General features: G+C 46.4%; 1 protein-coding gene across 2 annotated transcripts in view; it reads left to right on the top strand.

The window, feature by feature from the left end:
* The first annotated feature begins 14,976 nt into the window (after positions 1-14,976).
* Ap1b1 (adaptor related protein complex 1 subunit beta 1) overlaps positions 14,977-17,364 on the top strand; it is a 55,918-nt gene continuing 53,530 nt past the window's right edge. The window contains exon 1 of one of the 2 annotated variants that reach the window (XM_034508733.2): positions 14,977-15,149. The gene's annotated coding sequence lies outside the window, so the exon portion shown is untranslated. The remainder of the gene's footprint in view (positions 15,150-17,364) is intronic. The other variant, XM_034508735.2, reaches the window with a different exon arrangement.

Below are 17,364 nucleotides of genomic sequence, written 5' to 3'. Positions count from 1 at the left end.
TGCTGGGATTAAAGGCGTGTGCCACCACTGCCCGGCGCCCCTAGAATTCTTTATGTTGTTATTTTGGGGCATGACTGTGTGTGTGTGTGTGTGTGTGTGTGTGTGTCCGCATGCATGTGTGCACGAGTGTGAGCATACTTGTGCACCTACATACAGATACACTCTCAAAAAATACATGAGTCACATGGTCCCCCAAAAAGAATAACAGCCTCACTCCTTGGCATGTCAGTTCTCCTCAGGCACCTGCACAGATGATAGTAGTGTCTTGGAGAACAACATCCTCTTCATACCTCAACAGGTAAGGGCAGAGACTGTGGGGAAACACTCTTTACTGGCTGGCTTATCATGGCCTGCTCAGCTTGCTGTCTTATACAGCTGAGGATCACCTACCTAGGAATGGAACTGCCCACATTGGGCTCCCATAACAGTTCGTGGAGAAAATGCTCCATAGACTTGTCTGTAGACCAATATGATGTAGGTTTCCTCTTCTCAGGCGACTCTAGTTTGTGACAAATTGACAAAACTAACCTGAATAGGGGTTGATTGGTGAGGAACTGGGCAGGAGGCCAGGGCCAGTGAACACCAAAGCAGCCCCTGAGAGGGTCCTGGAGTGGGATTTCCTTGTCTGGTGGATTTGGAGAGAAGACATCGAGTTTTGATCGAATAGATCGGCAGCTTCTCACTTAGGCATTGATATGCTTTATATCTAGAGTAGTCTCCAGTGCTTCTGTGTGGGAGTCCTGGTCCCCAGCCTGGTGCTTTGGGGAAGGGTGGAACCTTTAAGAGGTAGGGCCAAAGTCGGGTGGTAGTGGTGGTGGTGGTGCACGCCTTAATCTCAGAACTCTACAAACAGAGGCAGACAGATATCTGTGAGTTCAAGGCCAGCCTGGTCTACAGAGTAAGTTCCAGGACAGCCAGAACTACACAGAGAAACCCTGTCTTGAAAAACAAAAAAAGATGGCCAATGGAACATCTTTGGGTCACTGAGGATTGTGGGACCTGGTCTCCTCCTCTTTCATGTGCTGAGCAGCTTTATTGTCCTTACATTACACTGTAATTCACTGTCACTGTAAGCCCACAGCTATGAGTTTTGCACTATGAGCTAAAAGAACCTTTTCTCTTTATAAGCTGAGTGTCTCTGGTGCTTCTTATAGCAGTGCAGAGCTGACTGACTGTCACCCCAACAAAGATTTTGCTTTTGCCTGGCCTAAATGTGGTCACTCTGCCACCCTAATGAGACCTTGGGGCATCCCTTGCCTTGTTCTTGTGGCCTCTGGAGCATTTGTAACATGTCCTCCATAAGCCAGCCTGTGTGCCAGTCCCTTTAGCCAGTCTCCTAGTCCACAGCCCATGATGCCCTGGACCAAAGTGGACTGGGATCGTGAGACCCCACATACCTGTCTGTCTGCCTCCACCTCCCTTTATTTCTGCTTACTGACATATGACATTACAACTTGGTTCAGTGTGTTTCTTCCCCGTTGTTCTTCACTGTCCCCTCATCAGACAGAGCCTGTCTTAGTTACTTTCCTCTTACTATGATAAAAGCACCATAACCAAGGCAACTTAGAAAAGAAAGCATTTAATTTGGCTTATAGTTTCAGAGGGTGAGAGCCCATGGCAGCAGAGCAAAAGCACAGCTTAGAGCTCACATCTTGATCCACAACCACGAGGCAAAGAGACTGGGAAACTCACAGTCTTTTGAAATCTCAAGCCCATTCCCAGTGACACACCTCCTCCAACAAGGCCACGCCTCCTAATCCTTCCCAAACAGTTCTATCAACTGGGGACCAAGTATTTAAGTGTATGAGTTTATGGGGGCCATTTTCACCCAAACTACCACAGAGATCATAAGCAATCCCTGATCTTTTTTTATTTTGTTTTTTCAGACAGGGTTTCTCTGCGTTGGCCAGGCTGTCCTGGAACTCACTCTGTAGATCAGGTCTCAAAATCAGAAATACATCTGTCTCTGCCTCCCAAGTGCTGGGATTAAAGGTGTCCACCACCACCCCCTGATCTTGAATTTGAACCTTCAAACTAAACAACCTTTTCTCTTTATCAGTTGACAACCCTAGATCTTCTACCATAGTTACACCAGTCTGGCTAACATACTCCAGTTCTCTCCAGTCTCCATAATCCCAGGCAACTGCTAAATCACTCGTGATGGGTTTGCCTATTGTGACCATTTCAATAAATGAGGTATGGACAATACTTGCCTCTTACGTCTGGCTTCTTCCACTGAGCAAGTCTTCATAGTCCATCCACACTGCGGCGTGAATCACTCTTTCATTGCTTTGTATAAATATGAGCATTTATCTAGTGTACAGATACAGACATTTTTCTCCATTTACTCAAAACCCAGGTCATCTGTCCCCCAAGCCCAGTGCCTTTTTAGGTGGCCTCAGTGCCAGCTGTATGGCCTTAGGATCTTAGAAGCTATGTCATTGCCAGTGTCTCTTTGCTTCATCTTGCATATGACAACGTTGTACAGGCTAATGCCTGCACAGTTGAAGATCTGAAGTGCTCTCAAACCAGCTAAAGGCTCAAAGGGCAGCTTGAAGGCAGGGACAATTGCTCAGAATTAGTGCCTGCTGTCAGGAAGGAGGAAGAGGAGGAGGAGGAAGAAGAGGAAGAGAAGGAGGAGGAGGAGGAAGAGAAGGAAGAGGAGGAAGAGGAGGAAAAAAGAAGACAATGCCGACAACAACAAGACAGCTGTGACATGTTGGCCAAATGATGTGTTCATTCAAGGCTCCTGCATGATGTGGAGCTGCCAGGACCCCTGTCTTGCACCTTAGGGGTTGTAGATAAACCTTAGACTCGGGTGAAGTTTATTAAGAGATGGGCCCACAGAATTACTCCTTAATGTCAACAGTGATAATTGCTTTAAGAGTAATGACAGGCTGGGGTTGCAGCTCACTGGGCAGCGTTCTGGCCTAACTAACTGGCATGAGGCCCCTGGACTCTCTACCACTGCATAATATGTGAGACTTAGTGACCCATCCCTGTAATCCCACTAGGAGGATTAGATGTTCAAGGTCATTCTCAGGTTGAGACTCTGCCCCTGCTATGTACTTGGCTGGCTCACCTCTTAAGTACTCACTATGCACCTAACCTCCACTGGGGGTCAGGCTTGCATAAGAGTCTCTTCCCTGTCCACATTCATAACAGCAACTTCTGGGTAGCCCTCAATTTTCACATGCATGAACTATGTATGGTCCAGAGAGCTGAAGAGACTTAACCTAGTCACACAGCTATTAATCAAAATCTTAGTCTGCATGATGCTCCACAGCTCAGGGCAAGGCTTACACCGAGATGCCTTTTCAGAGAGCCCTCATCCCTCCTGTGCTTTGACTTTATTGTCTGTGAGGGCATAGTCCCAGGAGACCTGTGGGACCCAGGGCCTGGCACAGAAGCTGCATACATTAACCAACTGTGAATAGGATGATGGGGGTGGAGCTCGGTGACAGAGCACCTGCTGAGCCTGTGTGAGGCCCTGTGTTTCATCCCCAGCATTGAAGAGAAGAGAACAAAATGACAAAAGTCCAGGACATTTCTGTCTTGTTTCAGACAGAGGGCTGGGGCATGTAGGCGTACTTTTTGATCGATTTACTGGGTTCTGTTATCTCCCACCCTTCCAACCCCTATTCCACCACAGTCCCTTCCAGCCCCCCAACACTAGGCAGGAGAAGAAAGAAGGTTAGAGGGGTAAAGGGTATAGATTTCTTTAGGCTACTTCCTGCTGATTAGGGTTGTCACTTTCCTTGGAGCAAATCCAATCTTCATCAGAATATCTCCAACCAGCACAGGAAGCAGCAGCATGCCAACAGCTACCCCAGGGCCTCAGAGGCTCTTGCATTTACCCTTTCTAGAGTCCCCAGAATTCTAAACATAAACTATCTGCAGCTGGCAAAAATCATACCCCTCTTAGAGCAGGAAACAATCGTAGTTATAGTTAGCAGCTGTGGCAATCTGAAGCAGCCCCATATCCCATACCTGGGATTAAAACAAAAACATATTCACAGAATATGACTGGGTTTTTAAAGAAACCAAAATTCTCATTACAGAAACATTCTGTCCTCCTGTTTCTCCTATAGAAACATTCTGTGACTATCCTGTTCTCTGGACAAAGGCCAGCAGCGTGGATAACTAACAGGAAACATGAGACAGATTTGCATAGTGCTGGTATGGTTTTGGGTTGAGAAAGCAGAGCAGTCCAGCCTGTTGTGGGTGGGACCCTTCCTCAAAAAATCAATCAGTGTCCTGTGGAGATGCAGAGTTCTGTATTCAAATCCTGGAGGTGGGGGAAGGTGGATTTCTGAGTTTGAGGTCAGTCTGGTCTAGAGATCAAGTTTCAGGACAGCCAGGACTACACAAATAACTCCTCCATATGTTGTGGGGGGCAAAGCCAAATCCTGTCTCTGTTATTCAAGTGTGGAAGCATCTGACATTGGCACATAGCATCTATCGGTGAAGGAAAGATGAAGAAGAAGCAGCCACAGCTAATTCCAGAAGATTCCAGAACTAACATGACCAGTGAGTGGTTGTCATGGGCACTCGGAGCAGATAGCAGTTCTTGAAGCCCTGAGTGTAGGACAGTTCTGGGGGTGGGGGGGGGGGGCAAGAGAAGTGGGCCCCGGCAGGCCTTACAGAGGAAGCTGGGAGAGCCTGAAGGAAGAAACAGGAAGAGACTAGATGCCAAGAGGCCAGGATGGGTAGCAGAAGCTGCTGGCCAGAACAAGGGAGAATGCCCGGAAGTTGGGCAGGCAGCTTAGTGGCCAACTGGCAGGCTGCTGTGTGGCTCTTCCAGGGGGAGACCTGAGCTTGTCATGAAATCCTAGTCCCAAACTAAGCATCCTGCTTCTTCAAGGCCGTACCCACAGGGAAGAGGGTTCAGGCTGTGGAATGGAGTGGACAGCATGGGCCAAACCCAGGCCACAAAGACGCACTGCACACTCTGCAATGATTGACGTCTGTATGCAAAGGAAGGGTAAGTGCCTTGCTCAGTCTCATACAACCTAAAACAGCAAATCCTATGTCCAAGATGCCCAGGCCTTTGCAATCATGAGCTAGACCCTTCCCGGAAGTATTGGCTTCCTCCCAGCCCAGATCCTGAGCTTTGTGTGTCTTTATGAAACCAGGACAGCAGCTCTGCTTACCCCAGCGATGTTATATGAACGAAGGGAGGGAGGTATTTTCGTAGTCTAAACTCTAGGGAAGCAGTTTTCAACTTGTGTCTGGAGACCCCACAGAGGTTGCATATCATATGCATATCATATATTTACATTAAGATTTATAGCAGTAGCAAAAATACAGTTATGAAGTAACAACAGAATAATTTTATGGTTGGGGGGGGTCACCACAACATGAGGAATTAAAGGGTCCCAGCATTAGGAAGGCTGAGAACACAGCACTAGAGCACCGTGAATTTTAGACTAATGATCCCAATGTCACCCACCGCCATTTGCATCATTACTAGGAAGGTAGAAGCATTCTGAATGATTTAACCCGGTTATTGCACAGGAAAGGAAACTGAGGCCAGATAGACAGGGTATATGGATATATACCATATATCCATATACATATATGGATATATCAGGGTATATAGCTGATAATCAGGAAAGAAACTTTTCCTCTTGGATATGATGCCTGTCATCTGCAGCCTTCTGCCCTGGCTGGCGATACATTCCCAGGAGTATAGCAGGAACACCCAGTTGCACAAGGTGGACCACAGGTAACCACGGCATTCAAAGTTCAGCTTCAAAGGGAAATCTGCCCTGCTCTGCTAGCTCTTGCAGACCGGTCGGGCAGTTCAGCTCCCATCCCCACTCTTCCAGGGATTCAGCCTCCTCACAGCTGTCTTTTTTTTTTTGCATTGCACTCTTAGGAACAGACTGCCATCCTAGACATACCTTTAGAGCCCCCTACTGGCCAGATAGGGCAGAGCTCTAGAGCGCCTCCCCAGAAGATAGACCCGTTTTAGCTCCCCTGGAGCTGACTGGTGCCTCTGGGCCAGCAGAAAGCAGCTGCTCGAGCAAGCTTCTCAGAGCCACATCTGCGCTAAGAGATGCTCAAATCAGTGGGGTAGTGGGCTTGCACACACCTGCAAAATTCTGTCACCTTGTGACACCAACTCCAGGTGTTCCACTTTTCAAAGCACCTATAATGGGGGAAACATCGGACATTTTAGTGAGAGAAAACGGGGTCTTCCTGTTTTGGTCAGGTTGGCCTCACCTCAAGATCTCCCCTCCTGATTCAGCCTCCCCTCCCCCATTTGCTGGAACTATCTGTGTAAACACCACACCAACCTAGGATCCTTATCTAAGAGTATAGGCTTTTTATGTTTATGTTAAAGAGAAAGTCTCCTAAAGTCCAGGCTGGCCTTGCACACACTGTGTGGCCAAGCATGACCTTGAACTCTTCATCCTCCTGCCTGCACTTCCTAAATTCTGGGATACTAGGTATGTTCCACCACATCCAGCTCCCTGCTTGTGTGCCTGCCATTTCTGACCCAGGGTAGCCACACTGATTCAGGCTCAGAATCGGGAGGCAGAATCCTGAGGTCACAGAATAAAGGCTTGTCCCAGATGTCTGGACTCAGAGGATTGTGGGAGCTGCTTAAGTTCTTTCTGGAAGGCTGTCACCCTTCAGTCTTCTGGGAGAGCTTTAAGTCCACAGGAAGAAAAGAAGGGGAATTCAAAATGGGAAATAGCAAGAACATGCTGGAACCCACAGAAATCCCAGGAGCCTAGGTGAGTGGGCAGAACTCCAAGTCAGCCCTTTCAGGCCAGGGAGGGATGTGTGGGTGTCTTGAAGAAGCAGGCTTCTTCCCACAATGCTACACACACTCTCAGGGCCTGTGTGTCCGGGAGCCGGGGCCGCACATGGGGAAAGCAGAGCAGCTGTGGAAAGTCTGCAGCTTTCCCCCAACGACAAGAGCTAGTAGGGCAGAGGTGCCGGGTGAGTGCCACAACAGGGCAGTGGCCTCACCTCTGCCCTCCAACTCCTGCACACGCTCCTATGTCCCACCCAAGAAGGGGACGTGAGGAATGTCAGTCCAGACAAAATGGTATGTTAAAAATCTACCGGGATAGCCACGTGTGGTGATCACACCTGTAACCTTAGCACCTTGGAGGCAACGACAGGCTAATCTCAGTGAATTCAATCGCAATCCTGTCTAGGTAGCAAGCTCCAGGCAAACTTGGGCTACATGGTGAGACCTGCCTCAAAAAAAACAAACCATGCAAACAGAAATCTATCGGAGTCTAAAGGAGGTGGCTCGGTTTGCAGAGTGGCTGCTCTGAGAACTGGAGTTTGATCCCCAGAATCCACATAAAACAAAAATACAAAACCAAACCCAACAACAAACTGGGTGTGGTGACAAGCACCTGTAACCCTAGTACCATGGGGAGGCAGAATTCCAGTGTAGCCTAATTGGTTAGTTTCAGGTACCCTGTCTGATAGAATTCCAGGCTTGAACTCGGGTTGTCAGGCCAGGCAACATGCCTTTACCCACAGAACCATCTTGCTAGCCCTACTGGTTTTTCAAAACTTGCAGCTCTGGGGATTAAGTCCTGGGCTTGAGACAAGCTAGGCAAGAGCTCTACCACTGAGCCACACATACCCAGCCCTTGTTTAGTTCTCTACATGACTTATGATGAGGAATACAGCATAACTGCCATGGGAATAGTGGTTAGCTTACATTGTTAAGGGACTAATGAGGAAAGAAGAATGTGGGTTTTTGTTTATTTGTTTGGTTGGTTGGTTTTTGTTGTTTTGTTTTTCAAGACAGGGTTTTTCTGTATAACCCTAGATGTCCTGGAACTCACTCTGTAGACCAGGCTGGCCTCGAACTCAGAAATCCACCTGCCTCTGCCTCCCAAGTGCTGGGATTAAAGGTGTGCACCACCACTGCTTGGCTGTGTATGTTTTATATAGAAACTTTTTCCATATGTGAGGTATGGCAGTCATACAGTACTTGACTAGTATGTGCCAGGTTCAATCCCAGCACTGCAAAAACAAATGAATAAATGTAGAGAACCATACAGGTAGATTCATGTAGGGGGAAAAAAACCCCATGAAACGGAGCTGAAGAGATGGCTCAGATGTTAAGAGCACTGGCTGCTCTTCCTGAGGACCCAGGTTTGATTGCCAAGACCCATATGGAGGCTAATAACTATAGTAACTGGAGTTACTATAGTTATAGGAGGATTTTGGCTTCCTAGGGCAACACATACAAGTGATACATAGACACACCTACATACAAAATACCCCCACACATAAATCAAATATTTTAAAATGTGAAAATATACATATACAAGAAACCCAGTCTGCCAGATATAAACTTATTAGTCATAGGTATGTGCTGGTTAATAATGTCAATAAAGATTTTCATTGATCCTTCAAGCTCTGGAGGGATCTGCTGAGATATCTTGCCATACTAGTTCCTGACCTGGTTAGTCTACAGAAGTCTGTAAAGGCCAGAGTTGTGGGGGGTTGGTTTTTTGTTTGGTTGGTTGGTTTGGCTTTGTTTGGTTTGGTTTTGGTTCATTTTCATAGGAAGAGTCTCCAGCTTTTGTTAATTTCTTTTATTTAAAGCACTCTGAACTTTAAAGATTCATTTGTTAGTGTGGTGTGTGTGTGTGTGTGTGTGTGTGTGTTGGTAAAGTGCCTGCTGCCCAAGAATTAGGACCTGAGGTTTGGTCTCTAGTCTCGCTATACAAGTTAGAGTTCAAAGTCAACTTCTGTAGAGGATCTCCCTTCCCCACCCTGAATTATAGGGCAGAGGCAGCAGGTCTCTCATGCTATTCAGCTTAGTCAATCAGTTAGCTCTAGGTTTAGTAAGAGACTCCATCTCAAAAGAAAGAAAAAAAGAAAGAAAGAAAGAAAGAACAGAGTGACAGAGGAAGACACTCGGTGATGACCTCTGTTTGTCCCATGCACAAGAACACACATACCTCAGGTTTGGTGGTACAAGTCTTTAATTTCAGCACTCAGGATGTACAGGCAGGCAGATCTCTGTGAGATGGAGGCCAGCCTGGTACATAGTCAGAGATGTTATATAGTAAGACTCTGTCTCAAAGAAAACAACAAAAGAATACATGTATGTGGACATACACACTTCTCCTGGTGAGCCCAAGGTTATTTTATAGGAGACTTCTTCTTTTTTTAAAAAAAAAGATAAATAGATTATTTATTTATTTATTTATGAGTACACTGTAGCTGCCTTCAGACACACCAGAAGAGGGCATCAGATCTCATTACAGATGGTTGTGAGCCATCATGTGGTTGCTGGGAATTGAACTCAGGACCTCTGGAAGAGCAATCAGTGCTCTTAGCCTCTGAGCCAGCACTATAGGAGACTTCTAATAGCACGGGGTTTGGTCCAGTTGATAGTAGAAGTGGGAGAATTGGAGCCTGAGATGTGATGTTGAGGAAGCTCTCTCTCCTTGCTGAGCAGGAGGGCCATGAGGCAGGACCTGAGCACAGCCACAGATTAGACTCCTGCTGACAACTGGAAACAAAGTAAGACCATAAGGAAAGGAATTGTACCACAACTGGTGAGCCTGGAAAGGAGGCAAGCATGGACTGCAGTACCAGGCAGCCAACGCCTTGCTTTCACTCCAAGCCACATTTTCAGTGAAGAACCCAGGCAAGCAATGCTGAAAATCTGCTTCTAGAACTGTGAACTAATAAATGGATGTTGTTTGAAGCTGCTAAATAGGTGGTAATTTGTTACCCAGTAATAGAAAACAAATATAGATTTGCTATGGGGCTGCTAACTCTTTAAGCCCCGTGGGAGAGGCATTAAGCTGTTTTTACTTTCCAATGAAGGGGCTCAGAGAAGGTTAACAGCCTTCAAAAGATCAAACGTTAGGAGTGAGCTCCAGACGCAGGTCTCAGGCTCTCAGGCTGAGCTCCTTGCTTTCCCAGTCCCATTAGGCTTTTCCTGAACTTTGAAGGCAGCAATGAGCATCCATCATGCAAACAAACTGGGATGTGTCCTGTTGTATGAGGTGCCTAGAATGGTTAAATGCATCGAGAAGGAAAACTAGAGCAGTGGTTACCAGACACTGGGGAGAGAAGGCAGTGGGAGCTGGTGGTCCTGGACACATTGTTTCAGTCTGAGGTGAGGAACTCTGTCTCTGCGGGTGGCTATGGGGCTATGGGTCGGGCTTCCCAGTGGTGTGCAAGTGCTCAAATATGGAGCAGAGACAAGTCCTGCAGTGTTGGGGCTTATTGCTCTGTTATTTGTGCATGCTTTAGGCTTTTGTTTTCTTCTGGAAATTGCATCCAAGGCCTAACACATAATAGACAGGTTCTTTGCACTTTTTGAGAGACAGGGTCTTCCTAAATAGCCCAGGCTGGACTTGAATTTGATATGTAGTACAGGCTGGCCTAGTCTTGCCTTCTGAATGCTGGAAATGTACCTGTGTGCCACTCACACATCGTGCTGGTTAGCTGTGCCTTAAGAACTTTTCCAATCTAGAAAAATATCTAGATTTTCTTGATATCTGTATAAAATAGGATATTAGTCTCATTTTCCAGATGGGACATTGAGGCTCAAAGAGACTGAGTTACATGCTCATATACATAGTCAGCAAGTGGCTGAGCAGAATAATATCAAAGCAAACAGTAGATCCCCTTCAGCAGGAGCATCAAGATGGCAGGTACTGTAAATAAACGCTGAGACTTTATCTCTATGAGGGATCTTTCAAGGAGACTCAGTCATCCTATTTTCTAGGTTGAGGGCAGATCTCCCATACCTAGGGATTTGGAGAGCCTGTGTGGGCGTTCTCTCTCTCTCTCTCTCTCTCTCTCTCTCTCTCTCTCTCTCTCTCTCCCATACTGGAGATTGGAATAGGGCTTTGAGCATGCTAGACTAACATCGTTCCACTGAGCTCTTTATTTCCAGATTTAGTCTGGGCCTTTTCAACTATGGAATAGAAAGTGGTCCAGCCTCGGGACTGGAGCAAGCAGAGAGCTCTGAGAGGCGCCTGTGGAATAGAACCTGAAGAATGGGATGGAATTTTGCTCCTGTAAACACCAGCAATGGTGTAGTGGAAGGAGTGATCCCTGGAGGCCTCCAGGCCTCTCTGATTTTCCAGCTGCACCCCATAAGATGAGGGTGAGGAGGATATGAAGCTGCCCACCTTCTGCAGGTGGGGGGCTGGTATTGTCAGTGAGGTCCTGAACACTTTGTGGTAACTTTTAGGGATTCAAAGGATTAAAAGCAACAAGGAGCAGTAAGCAGAAACTGGGATGGCAGACTTATAACCGTACAGGAAGGAAAGTCTAGAAACTTGGAATAGAAGGATGTTTGCAAGGCCTGTGCCTGAGATTATGTTTAAAGAAAAGGCTGGCAGCCAATGGCACTTGTGGACCCTCTAGTGGACACAGAAGTGAAGAACACTATTTAATTTGTCCAAATTAAGTCTCTCTTGCTATCTACCAGGAATTGGTACCAGGACCAAAATCCCTGAAGGTCCAAGGTCCTGATATTGAAATATAATATTTGCATAGTGCCTACATGTATCCTGTATACTTTAAGATGTTGCTCAATGTATAATGACAGTATAAAATGACTTATATAGGCCAGGCAGTGGTGGTGCATGCCTTTAATTCCAGCATTTGGGAGGCAGAGGTAAGTGGATTTCTGAGTTTGAGGCTAGCCTGGTCTACAGAGTGACTTCCAGAACAGCCAAGGCTATACAGAGAAATCCTGTCTCGAAAAACAAACAAACAAAAAACAACAAAAAATGATTTATATAATATGTAACACCAGGTCGATACTATGTAAAAAGCTGTTATACTGAGGACAAAACTGTTAGAGTGCAAAACTGACTCATTCCTACTATCTGGCACATACTGACAAAAGACCTGCTATACAGCGGGAATTTACAAATCTGGAAGACTCAGATGTCTAGCTAGTTCTCTTCTGCAGGTCTTCCCTTGCAACTCTTCCTGCCTCTGTAATGTGCTCCTTGGAGTTCCCTTTCTTGTCATCTCAGCCTATGAAGAAAGTACATTTTTATTCAGAAGATACAGCAAAAAAGGCAGATCTAGACCTCTGTTTCCATAACCACAATTTTTATTTTGAGACAAAGTCTCCTTATGTATCCCAGGCTGGCTTGCAGCTGATGATCCTTCTGCCTCTGCCTCCCAAGTGCTCGGGTTACAGGTGCGCCCACCACACCCACATTCCTAGGGTCTTTCAAGTTTTGCCTCTACTATTACTTTGTCACTTAAACATGAACTCTTTCCAGCAGGGTGATTTTAGGACTTTTAAATGCATTGTTGAATAACTCTTCTCTTTTCATTTCACATTCCCAGTTAAATTTTGTTTTCTCTATGATCGACAACTGCCAACATTTCTCATTAAAAATGTTTCCTCCAGACAGCCGAACAAGCAACATGATATGTTCATATACAGTTATTCTAGATGTGTAGAAGAAGAAATATCTCAAGAGGATACAGCAGGAGGGTAGCCATCTGCAAGCCAAAGGAAGGTTCCAGAAGAAACCAACTGGGTCTTGACTTTAGATTTCTAGCCAGCAGAACTGTGAGAAAATACATTTCTGTTACTGAAGCAAAAAGGGTTTTCCCTCTTTTTAGTCAAAAAAGAAAGGATTTAAAAATAGAATAAAGTCTGTGACTGAGGCAAAAATTATTAGATTTTAGAGGCAGTATAAAGAGAGAAAATGAAGGCAGAATGAGACCAGAGTCTGACCTTAGCAGGTGAGACCATCTTTATTAGCAGGCAACAGTGAGGGGCAGCCTCTCTTGAGGGAATGGAAGGTCTAGCAGGGGAAAAAGCTGGCTGAGACCCTTTATACAGAGCAGGGGTGGGGCAGACTTGGGCTGAGGAAGTTCATGCAGTTGTGGGGGCTATGTGCCGGTTTGTGGTCCCTCTTTCCTGGAATTGTCTGCTTCAAGCAAGACAGATAATCTTGGGAAACAGGCTATCTCTTCAACATTCTTCTCTGGGCTGAGCAGAGTCAGCTGTAATCTCATACAAATCCTGTTTTTAAAAACCAAGGCACTCTATCAAAAATATTTTTATCAATGACAATTTCTGGGTGTTAATATTATCCTATGTGTATATATATAAAATGTCACCATTGAGGGAAGCTGGGTGAAGGGTACATGGTATTCTTTTTGTTGTTATTTTGTTTGTTTTTTGAGGTCTCACTATTGTAACTTTGGGAATTTTCTTTGCAGACCAGGCTGGCTTTGAACACACACAAATCTACCTGACTGGGCTTCCCAAGTGCTGGAATTATGGGCACGCACCACCGAGCCTGGCTTTTTTTTTTTTTTTTTTTTTTCTAATTTGTTTTGTTTTTTTTGAGACAGGGTTTCTGACTGTGTAGCCCTGACTGTCCTGAAATTCTGTCTGTAAACCAGGCTGGCCTCAAACTTTGGAATCCACCTGGGATTAAAGGTGTATGCCACCACTACCTGGCAAGATTTATTTATTTAATTTTATGTTCATATGTACATGTGACATGTGCATGCATGGTCAGAAGATGGTTTTAGATCCTCTGCGACTGAAGTTACAGATGGCTGTGAGCTGCCAGGTGGATGCCAGGAATCAAACCCATTTATCTGGAAGAGCGGCCAGTGTTTTTAACTGCTGAACCATCTCTTAAGGCCAGCACATGGGATTCTATTTTGTCCATTTTTAACAATTAGCCAAAACTCTACAATTATTACAAAATTTTAAAGAATGTAAAAACAGCTAGGTGTGGTTGTGCACACCTTTAAATCAAACACTGTGAGACAAAAGGCAGGCAGATTTTTGCTTGGTTTTCAGTTTTCCAGGTCAGTCAAGGTGACAGCAATTCAGTTGTTGGAGTGCTTTCATAGGATGCACAAAGCTCCGAGTTAGGGCCCCAGCTCTACATAAACCAGGCATGGAAGTACACTACTGTGACTCAACACTGGGACCGGCTTGGGTTACACAGCAAGATCTTGTCTCAAAAACAATAACAAACACACAAATAATAAAATAAAAAAGTCAGACATAGCCAGGCAGTGGTGGTACACGCCTTTAATCCTAGCACTTGGTAGGCAGAGACAGGTGGATTTCTGAGTTTGAGGACAGCCTGGTCTACAGAGTGAGTTCCAGGACAGCCAGGGCTACACAGAGAAACCCTGTCTCGAAAAACCAAAAAAAAAAAAAAAAAAAAAAAATTGTATGTGTGTGAGTACACTATAGCTGTCTTCAGACACACCGGAAGAAGACATGGGATCCCATTACAGATGGCTGTGAGCCACCGTGTGGTTGCTGGGAATTGAACTCAGGACCTCTGGAAGAGCAGCCAGTGCTCTTAACCACTGAGCCACCTCTCCTGCCCCTACTAATATATTTCCTTTTCTCTGCAATGCAGATATTATTGGTTTAATACAAATGCTAGAATAGAAGTTTTATAATGTTTCAAAGGGAATAAACACAAGTTATCTATTAGAAAGAGAAAATTAATAGGAGCAAAGTCAGGAATGAAATGGCTGTATCCGTTGAGGTCCTGGTCTTAGGTCACTGTGAAGTACCCCTTGGATGAAAAGTCTTGGATGTACTTTATATTTTCCTCCTAGAACAATGAATTTTTTAAGGACAGCAGAAAAAGTATAGCTTTAGCCTAGCAGACAGGCGCAGGCGGCTGATCAGATTTATAGCTCCGGTTTTGATTTTCCCCTTTACCAGGCCAACTATGTTGGCTTCAGTCTCCCCATCTGTAACTCGGTAAGAGATGGACTTTAAAGTCTTCCAAGACCCTTTTGATTCATGGTGCTTGAGAGGGAGCCTGGCCAGGGATTCTGAGCAAGGACACCCCAGACTTCCTTAGCCGCCTGGCCCGCCCAGGCCTTCAATTCTCACAAAGGCCGGCCCTGCCAGGGCCCCGCCCTTCCCACAAAGCCCCGCCCAACAGGCCCCAGCCCCTCCCTCCGGGTTGCACCTTTGACCCCGCCCCCGGGGTGTGCGTCCACCGGAAGTTCCGCGCGCGGGCCGCTCACTTCCGCTCGGCAGGTGACAGCCGTGGGTCTTGGAGCAGCCGGCTGCGACGCACCGGCGGAGAGGGAGGTGGAGGCTGCAGACATTTTGCTGCTGAAGCGAGCCGAGCCGCGGCACCCGGAGCCGTTTGGATTTGTGGGTGAGGAAAAAAAGCAGCCCAGCGAGATAGGAAAAACTGAAGGGGGTCCGAGGTGAGGGGTCTGCGAGGTCAGAGGTCACAGAGAGGACGCTACGCTGGAGGGGTGCGAGCCGCGAGTGTGCGAAGGTTGAAAGGGCTGCGTGCTCATTCATTCACGACGGCTTGGCGGCCCGGCGTCATCCCGTCATCTCAGGTCCGCAGTCCTGTTTGGAGAGGATGGCTGGAGAGACTCTTGGACTTAGGCCTCTCCTGCGCTCTGCTTTTCCCTTCCCACTCCTTGGCCAACCTGAAGCCTCCTCGTTCAGGGCCTTATCTTTTGGCCACCGCCCCCAAAATGGGGCAAAAATCTAGAAATGGCCTTATGCCGCCCGCCCCTCGTCCTTTGGATCCTCAGGGACACGTTGACGGAACGGGGACACTTGTACTAGTGCTAACACAACAAGAATGTTGTTATCCAGCTGGTTATCCAGCTCTTACTGGCTTCGAAGCTCTGTGATAAGCACTTTGTGTACTGAGCTCACAGCAGTCACTGTAAGGTAGCCACTACTGCTCTGCTCCTTTACTCACGAGGACACAGAGGCACGGGAGGTTAAATCACACATGGAAGGTCATTCGAGTAGTAGAGGCAAAACCAGGCTCCCTATGCAGGTCTCTAGAGACCACCAAAGCGCGGGGACAAAGGCACCTGGAGCTGGTTTGGGGTCTAGGAGTGATTTGATATATTGTCGCCATTGTATTATTTGGACTGGTGTCAGGATGCAGCCTCTTGTCTGGTGTGATGTTCATGAGGAGCATTGGTTCACTTTCATGAGGAGGCTGTTCAGTCGCAGGTTGCTGCTGTCAGTGTTTTGACTTTCAGGGCAAGAGTCTGAAGGTTTTCCTGACTATTGGGAACTGTAAGACACCACATGGGCTATCCTTGGAACTAATATCCAGACATTCCATTCATCACGTTTGTGCTTCATTCCTTTTGCAGTGAGGAGGGAAACAACAGGACTCTTTAGGGGATCTTTTGGTCCTGGGTTCTAGAGGAACAGACCCAAAGGATGGGGCTTTGGTCTGTCATGGTGTCTGGGATGAGCAGTCGGCCTGGAGATGGGCAGGTGACTTGGTGTCTGGAGGGTAAGGCTCCTTTTCTTTGGAGACATTTTGTTGCTCGTTATGCCTTAGTTTCCCTGACAGCAACACAAGAGACTCTTCCTACTTCCTCTTGGGTCCAACAATTGTAATGAGCCTGGGAAGGTTTCCTTGTGCTTTTGAAAAAGGTAGTAAGTAAAAATGTTACATTAATTGCCTTCTTTTTTTTTTTTTTTTTAAGCCAGTCTCACTCTGTCCCAGTCTGTCCAGAATCTCATGTGTCTTGAATTCGTAGGTTCCTCTTGCCTCAGCCTCCTAAATTCTAGGATTGATTACAGAGCTGAACTACCATACCCAGCTTGTCTGTCTGTCTGTCATGAGCTCTATGATGTTTTTCTAGTTCCATTGAATTCACAGAAACTTAATAGTGTCTCCTTATCCCTACCCTTCCAAGGGATGATTAAAGATAAAGCAACTTGTAGGAATATAAACAGAGCCCTGGCACTCTTCCTGAATGGAGCCCACCAGCCCCTTTGCCTCTTAGGAACTGTCAAGAGGGCTCTACTAGTCCCAGAGATTCAGACCTTCAGTGTCTCTGTGGAGATCATCTGATGAGTGTGGGTTGCCTGGAAGCTTCATGCCAGGTAGTTTGAAGGGCTCAGAGGTCCAGTGAAATGAGCACTCTGACTCCCTGCCAGTCAGCTCCTGGCTGTAGCCCCAGGTCAGCAGCTTCCTATTTGTGTGACCTGGATAACTCACTTAAACTAGGTTTCTATCCTAATAAAATATGTAGATAAAGTGGTAGAGCACTTCCCCAGTGTTTGCGAGGCTGGTTTCTATTCCTAGCACCATGAAAAATAAGGGTTTGGGGAGACATGGTGATCCATGCCAGCATTCATGAAGCTGAGGTGGGAAGAGGCTCACATGATGTACGTTAAGTTCCAGCCATGGCTACATAAAAAAGACCTTGTCTCAGAATATTAAGAAAACCCTGTTGAGTCACCTCCAGTGTCTGTAGGTGTTGGGTGAGGCTATCTTGCAGAGCATATTACTACTGACCTTAAGCCATGGTACCTGCTGGGGCCTGTGTCTGAGGAAGGCCGTTTGCCCTGTGAGGTTATTGCTTTCTTCTCCAATT

This window comes from Arvicanthis niloticus, chromosome 7 (assembly GCF_011762505.2).
Source record: "Arvicanthis niloticus isolate mArvNil1 chromosome 7, mArvNil1.pat.X, whole genome shotgun sequence".
Taxonomy (NCBI): Eukaryota; Metazoa; Chordata; class Mammalia; order Rodentia; family Muridae; genus Arvicanthis; species Arvicanthis niloticus.
This window is presented reverse-complemented; position numbering and strand designations above follow the sequence as displayed.